This window comes from Phymastichus coffea, unplaced genomic scaffold (assembly GCF_024137745.1).
Source record: "Phymastichus coffea isolate CEN01 unplaced genomic scaffold, Cenicafe_Pcof_1.1 PCOF00028, whole genome shotgun sequence".
NCBI lineage: Eukaryota > Metazoa > Arthropoda > Insecta > Hymenoptera > Eulophidae > Phymastichus > Phymastichus coffea.
In genome coordinates this window covers 1,216,067-1,223,237 of record NW_026706839.1, presented here as the reverse complement: position 1 = coordinate 1,223,237, position 7,171 = coordinate 1,216,067, and positions in this window count along the sequence as shown.

The following is a 7,171-nucleotide window of genomic DNA, read 5'->3' as shown; positions in this document are numbered from 1 at the left end:
TGTCCCTTTCGCTCGATGTACGCGTCGCAACACACACACTGGCCATGGCAAGCTTGCAGGCCTGCTGCTTGTGTATTTTTGGACGACGAGGTATTGGAAAATCGATAGGCTTTTTTTTATACCAGGCTTGGGGTTTGCCAAGGTGCAGATTATGTTGTATTTTGTACTCGATAATCTTCGTTCTACCTTGAAACGAGGGTTGCGAGCGATTATTATGGGGATCATCGTATTTGTTCAAGTAAAATGTGAATATCTTAGTTTGGATAAATAACGATGAATCCGTAGAAGTTGGATAGAAATCAGAGAAATATTTATTTATTTTTTCATTTTTTTACTAATTAACTAATATTCTTATATATTATTCTCGTTACTTCATATTCCATACATTAACAAATGATTAACAAAGATAATTTTGATGAACTTCACTTTGAAAAGAACAATTAAAAACGATCGTGCTACCAATATTTATCGGCATTTAAGGCGACCGTAATTTACCTCAATTGTTATTATATATAAATCTATGAAACAAAGAACAAGTTTAATAAACCAATCGGATCGTTGAGTTTTAAGGTTGTCCAATTTTTCGAATCAAACCAAACATTGACGATAGCTGATAAATCATTGAATGATATGTGCGGTAGACAACGTTAAAAGAAGTAAAAATAAGAGACACAATATTTGACATTAATATCAAGTTTGTTTGAATAAGCTATTCGTGTAACTTGTATTCCGAAGATACAAGCAATGATCAAATAGTATGCTATCGGCAAGACAAAAATCTCTCACGTTTGTGGAAAATCCGTGCAAGTCTCGTTTTTATAAATGATAGAGAACAAATCGAATAAAAACAAGTCGATTAACTAATGAGAATACAAAAACACGTATGTGGTACTACGACATTCTGGGAATAGTCTCGAATGAATAGCCGAAGTTTGTACAGTCACGTTGTAAAACAGTTATTTGCAAGCAAGCTCCGAAACGAAATGTGCGTGATGATTGGCGAAATAAAATTTGTGGAATTTTACTTGAGCTGCAATGAATGAAGTGCCTCGGCAGATAAAGCTTGAAAAATAATGTATCTAAACGCACGTGCATACATTGAGGAAAGTCATGCACAAAAAATGAAGACTTAGTAATATAGTGCTGCGGCGAGTTTTTCAAAGTACATCCCATCTATGACCAAAGCACAAAATATTAATTATTATTGTATACAACAATTAAAAATTAACTGTCACGAGATATATTTACTTCTGACAAGCATCTGTTAATGTTTTTAACGAGTATCGCATTATTTTATTCATAATAATTATTAAACACACATTTTATATGTCTTAGGTAATCTTGACCTCGATAATGTGTAGGTCCCCAACACTCATTATCTAAATATAACGATACATATCACATTATTCTCCAATAGTAATTTGACAAAAGTATAATATTCTAATTTTTTTATGATATAAACAAAAGATTATACAACAATACTTCGAATGTGGTTCTCAAAGACGCGGATCTGAAGAGGACAATCGGTCATGAAAGAATCCTAGTAGGAATCACGATCGAGGTACTTCGCACATTCTTGACTAATGAAAACCTCGCGTTTCATTTTTTTTTTGCGCCTTCCTCATTAAGGCAGAAAGATAAATGGGTCAATGATTTATCCAACTTCTTTAACACCTGCATACGTACACGCGTGTGCGGGGGCAGAGCTATGCGCTCTCTGCACTTGCACTTGTTTTTTTTGTTGTATTGAACTTGTTTTTTTTTGTTTTATTAATATGGCAAGCATCCGGAAACGTTATCGAGACTACCTTTTTCCTCTTACACGTATGTTGGACTAGCGAATATAGAATTGACGTTAAAATCAAATGTGAAAATTATTCGAATGACCGTGATCGTAGTGACGGTGTTTAGTAGCTAATGAGGATAAATAATTGTTAGCAAGACTTCAAAAAAAAAATAAAGGTTTTTAGAGTTGTGTAATAATATTACCTCGTCCCATTAGATCCGAGGAGTTTATTATCGCATTATCAATATAAATATATTTATTGCAAGGCATGTAATTGTGTTCCAAATGTATATGCACAAATAATGCCATTGTGTGGAAAAATTTTATCCGAGTATACGGCAATCAACGTAATAACGTGTACACGCACACCTCGTCGCCGTCATACACCGGCGATCAGTAAAAAGAAGTTGTGAAGGAATAACGCCTATTTATCTAATTACCGTGTGATTAAACTATTTTCTTCTATTTGATGTGACTTTTACGCTCATCTCGTTGAATAAAATTTTCATTAGAGCGATGCAGAAACCATGTTCCACATTACTTGCATTTTCTGTTTCGTATAGCAATAAAATGTTTAATATAAAAAATTTTAAAGTATAAAATTTGGACACTGGTCATTTGCTGTTAAAAATCAGTGACCGTATTGAGTAAATAGCATCAAGAAAGAAATGTAAACGAGGAAAAGTCAATGAAATTTGATGCAACGTCAATCGGAATCGTGATCGGAAGCTTTAGCCCTTTCACATATTCAAGTTGACTTCCTGCGGTCTCGAATAGATCACAACCTTGCGCAGGGTAAATGGCAAATATCGCGTGGCAAAATATCGCGACTCGAGAGATGCACGCGTCACTCTTATATTTCCTTGGAAGTGTTTGTGCGTTTTTCTCTTCGTTTTAGTCATCATCCCCCAGTTATGCGAAAACTCAAGTTGATTGACGATTAATCGATGCTAATTATATCGAGGAAGTGTTGGATTAGATGATTTTAACAAAGTAAGTTTCTATTTTATAAATGTTCAATTTATTTTGCGGTTGCTCAGAGTTTCATTGGCACATGAATACATATTTTATTATAATAGGTAAATATTCAATATTTATTCTCGAACGTTGTCGGGAACAAACGAATATTTATTTTGAGCTTTTTTTCATGAAAACGTTAATGGCTTTTTCTAAAATTACATCATTTTAAAAAACAGAAAGTTTTCAATGCAATAGCCAAGAGCTGCTTAATTTTCAGTTAACTTTCAAGAATAATATGCATCGCAACATAGTAACAAACGTAAAGCAAAATTATAACGCAATCAGGCAGCAAATTACAGTTTCCACACACGCGTAAAATCAATTAACAGTCAAGTGAAAAATCTCAATCTTGAAACATTGTTATCGGCTACCCCGCGCCTTTGCAGAACACTGTAAAAATTACGAATAGCAATTTGCGCGTGGCGCGCTTGCGGTAATGTCTTTCGGAATTGCATTAAAAGCAAACCGAGAATTCTGCCGACGCGTCGAGCTCGGGGACAAAAGATCTATACGCGCGAGAGGAATCGTAGCTTTATTTAAAATTTCAAACTAAAAACGAGTTCCCGTTTAAGCTTCTAGCGCTTAGAGTTTTCAGTGCTGCTAATCGAAACTATTTTCCGGATCAGATTAATGAGATCAGTGCAGTGTTTTGTTATTATAATTAATAGGTGGCCATTTTCTTTCGCAAATCTCAAAGAGTCCTTCTCGAGAGTAACAATTGCAAATTAGCGAGAAATAATCTACGCGTTGATTGAAATCATAAGCGTTGAAATAAATTAAATTTCTACAAAACATATTAACTAAACATATTAAGTTACATATTGCGCAGATGTCACATGGGAAAACTTTCACTTGTGCGCGAATCGCTTGATCACTACCGAAATCATTACAAATCATAATTGCATAGACTGGCTTACACCAATCGCCACATGAAAGCAAAACGCATGCAATCGCACATTCGTAAAGCCGAAGACAACAGGAACTATGCAAAATCATCGGTATATGTACAGCACGCGAGCTTCTGGTTACAGCTAGTACGTAAGCTTTAATATCTCAAGCGTGAGCGATGCATCAAAAAGGCTTTTAAAGATTTGTTTCGAGTGTGCTTGTAAACGAGGCGAAAACGCATCAATGCGCCAAGCGATAGAAATCGCTTTTTATTTATTTTTTTTTCCATTCACGCGCTGTTAACCTCGCGACCTGCCGCGTTCTAGATCTTGATCGGTAAATTGAGGTGTACAGGTCTCTTATTCCACTTAAACATAGTATTCCAATTGATATTATCTTACTTGACTGATATGTCGCTCTTGCGTTTAACTTTTGTCGCGGATAATTTATAGAGTCTGTGATTTTGTTTTAATCACAGTTCAGTTATTCCTTCTTAAAAGTAACTGAAGTTTATAAACTTTCATCGGTATAAAATCCACATAAAAAGCTTTCAAAACGTTAAAAGAGACGGTCAAAATTCCACCCTTGATCCCCAATCATAACAGTATCCACAAAGCAATGGAAAACGAAAAAGAAAGGATTTTTCAGATCAAATATTCATATCGGAGTGTGTACACACGTATATGCGGCAATCGTATCGTAACAAGTGCATGTCGCAAACAACAGAGAGAGAGAGAGAGAGAGAGAGAGAGAGAGAGAGAGAGAGAGAGAGAGAGAGAGAGAACAAGTTTATTACACTTAACGCTATATCCACCTCGCAGCGAGGAGATGATATCAGTCGTTCGAACCTCGCACAATTGAATGAGCAACGAGGACGTGGGAGAGAGAAAGAGTGAAAGACCGCTGGTATATATGCGCGGAAGTGACGTCATCAATCTGTCTTCTTTTTTTTACTTTTTTATTCTTCTCTGCGGGTCCTTTCGGAAGACGCACATTGACCTCATTCGATTTGGCATAAGGAAAAGCGAGCGCGTGTAGGAGAAGCTGCGCGAGCGATCGCAATATTACAGTGCGTCGCGTCGTTGTAAGCATTCAATGCAGCATACGAGTTAATTGGCCCTATAGTATCGCGGGACGCGTCTTTATTTTTTACTCTCGGACTGTCGGAGCCGAAGCTACCATCGGCACGGACTCATCCGTCAAAGTGCGCATCAGAGCCAATTATCGACAGGCGTCTCGCGCACTCGCAGCTGCGACCGTCATTGTGCCCTTTTACATACGCTCGCTCGAGGTCTCACTCGCGTCGGTCACACCGAAACAGGCTTTTCTTTTTTCATAAAGCGACCTGGTAATTATTCTCGCTGAACTACATGATTCGCGGTAATTCAAATGATTACTTCGAAAAATAGAACGTTTTTTTTTTCACATCCTTATGTACATGCACACAATGTTCACTGTTTTTTCTTCCAATGTCGCAATCCTCGAATGGTAGTTCGCGGTGGGTGTGTCTCATTAACTTGGCTGAAAGTTGTGACAAGCCGAGCTGTGCGCGCGCCTTGATTTATTCAAAGCGTTAAAGCATCCGCTGCGCCGCGCTGGCATCGCCGGCAATTCCTTTTTTTATATTATTAATTTATGCCGCATGATGTTCTGCTCGAGCATTTATATTCTAACATTTGAGATTGCTGAGTGATATAACGCACGCGTAATTAAATTTCTTTATATATTTTTTCTTTTAGTCTAACGATTTGCATGAGTAGCTAGTTCGAGAAGAAGAGCTTGTAAAAATCAGTTGTAGAAAAAAACGACGATGGAATCCATTATCGTTTTTTTTTTCACATTCGGCAATCAATCATCAAGTAACGTGATTTCAACGGCGACGCGCGTTATAAAAAATTACTCTATAACGTTGCTCAACTTGATTACCCTTTGATTACTGTCGACAAATTGCAAGTAATAGTTAAGTTTAGCGGCCGAAAGTTTCTTGAGTAGTACAGATCGCATGTTACGATGCGAATGTCAGCAAGCAGCTGCAAATGAATTTATTGTGCCGCATCGTAAGATCGATCAAGAACAATATCCCACGGTTCAAACACAATTCCCTAACGAGGTCACCACAGTCAGTTAACCACGATCAAATATGCAGGATATCGCGTTTTAATTAATCCACAGTTGTATTCCACGTAATCATCAATTTGTTTATTGATACCAGATACGACAAAACGCGTCAATTGATTTTCCCGTCGTATTAGGAATTCTGGTCGCGCGCGCCTGAATAATAGGCAATTTCATCCAAATGTCGAAGTGTCGTCGCACGCTGTGCTCGCTGCGAGACAATAAAAAAAACCAGCAACTCGGCGCCCTGACACATCGCCCTCGCGCACTTGTCTGGGTATCCGCTCGTGTCGATCGAAGAACGTCGATGAAATGAGGGGAATGCGCGCGCGGTATACAATCTACAATCTGACGAAGAGCAAGACGCGCCGTCGCGATTGCACAATGTTCAATTTTACCTGTCGCACTTCTAACGTCAAACTTCAATTTTCGCCTTCAAATCATTGCGCGTCAAGCCGTTTACATAAGCGCAATTACATCAGAGGGAACGTAAAACCATCGTGAGTAAACACTTATCGCACAGTGGATAATTTCGCTACCTAGTTGAAACACACACACACACACACAGCGAGAGAAAACATAAAAATTGCGATCGTCCACAAACAGTCTACGAGAATACAATGTCATCAAACACAAAATATCTCGCCAAATTTTCAGTCTTGCTCTGTCAGCAGAGTTGCAATCGTAATGCGCAATTACTACGAAAGCTACTTTCTATTTTCGTCGTGCGTCTTTTTTCCTCGTCATCGGGTATAAAACGTGTGCATGCCCCCCCCCCCCCCCTCCTCCAACCAAAAGAAAAAGAAAAAAAAAGAAACTGTTCAAGCATAGAGCATTGACTAGCCAGAAAAACGCGAGACCGATTGTGTATTATCGAGCTCGCTGGAGGAAATACTTTCGATTATGTTTTGCGCAATTGTCGCACGTGTGCGAATTTTTTAATTGTTTCACTCTCGCATTTGCGCAGACTTTTGTTATTCTCGAAAAGCGATAAAAGCAGTGGCGAGTGCGCTTGTATGTAGCTCGACTCGAAGTGTCTTTGGATGCAGTTTGAAGTATCTACTTAAGGAGGCACACCGTGAGAAGACAAGTACTGAAGTCCCAAATCGCACCGGTAATTTTCGCTCTGTGTCCCGTAGGGGCAATTTCCACGGCATCGTGTTCTTGCTGCTATTTGCTTGATAATTAACTCGTAGTATTCTGGAAAATACTGAGTGAAGCTCTTGTTGCCGTGAATGTAAATACACGATTCTGCATGTGCATATATAATTAAAACTGATGTGCGTAGGTTGCCGTATATGCTATTTTCGTACAAGCATCGGCTTATTATCTGATCGCCGAGCTGCTTACGATAATCATATT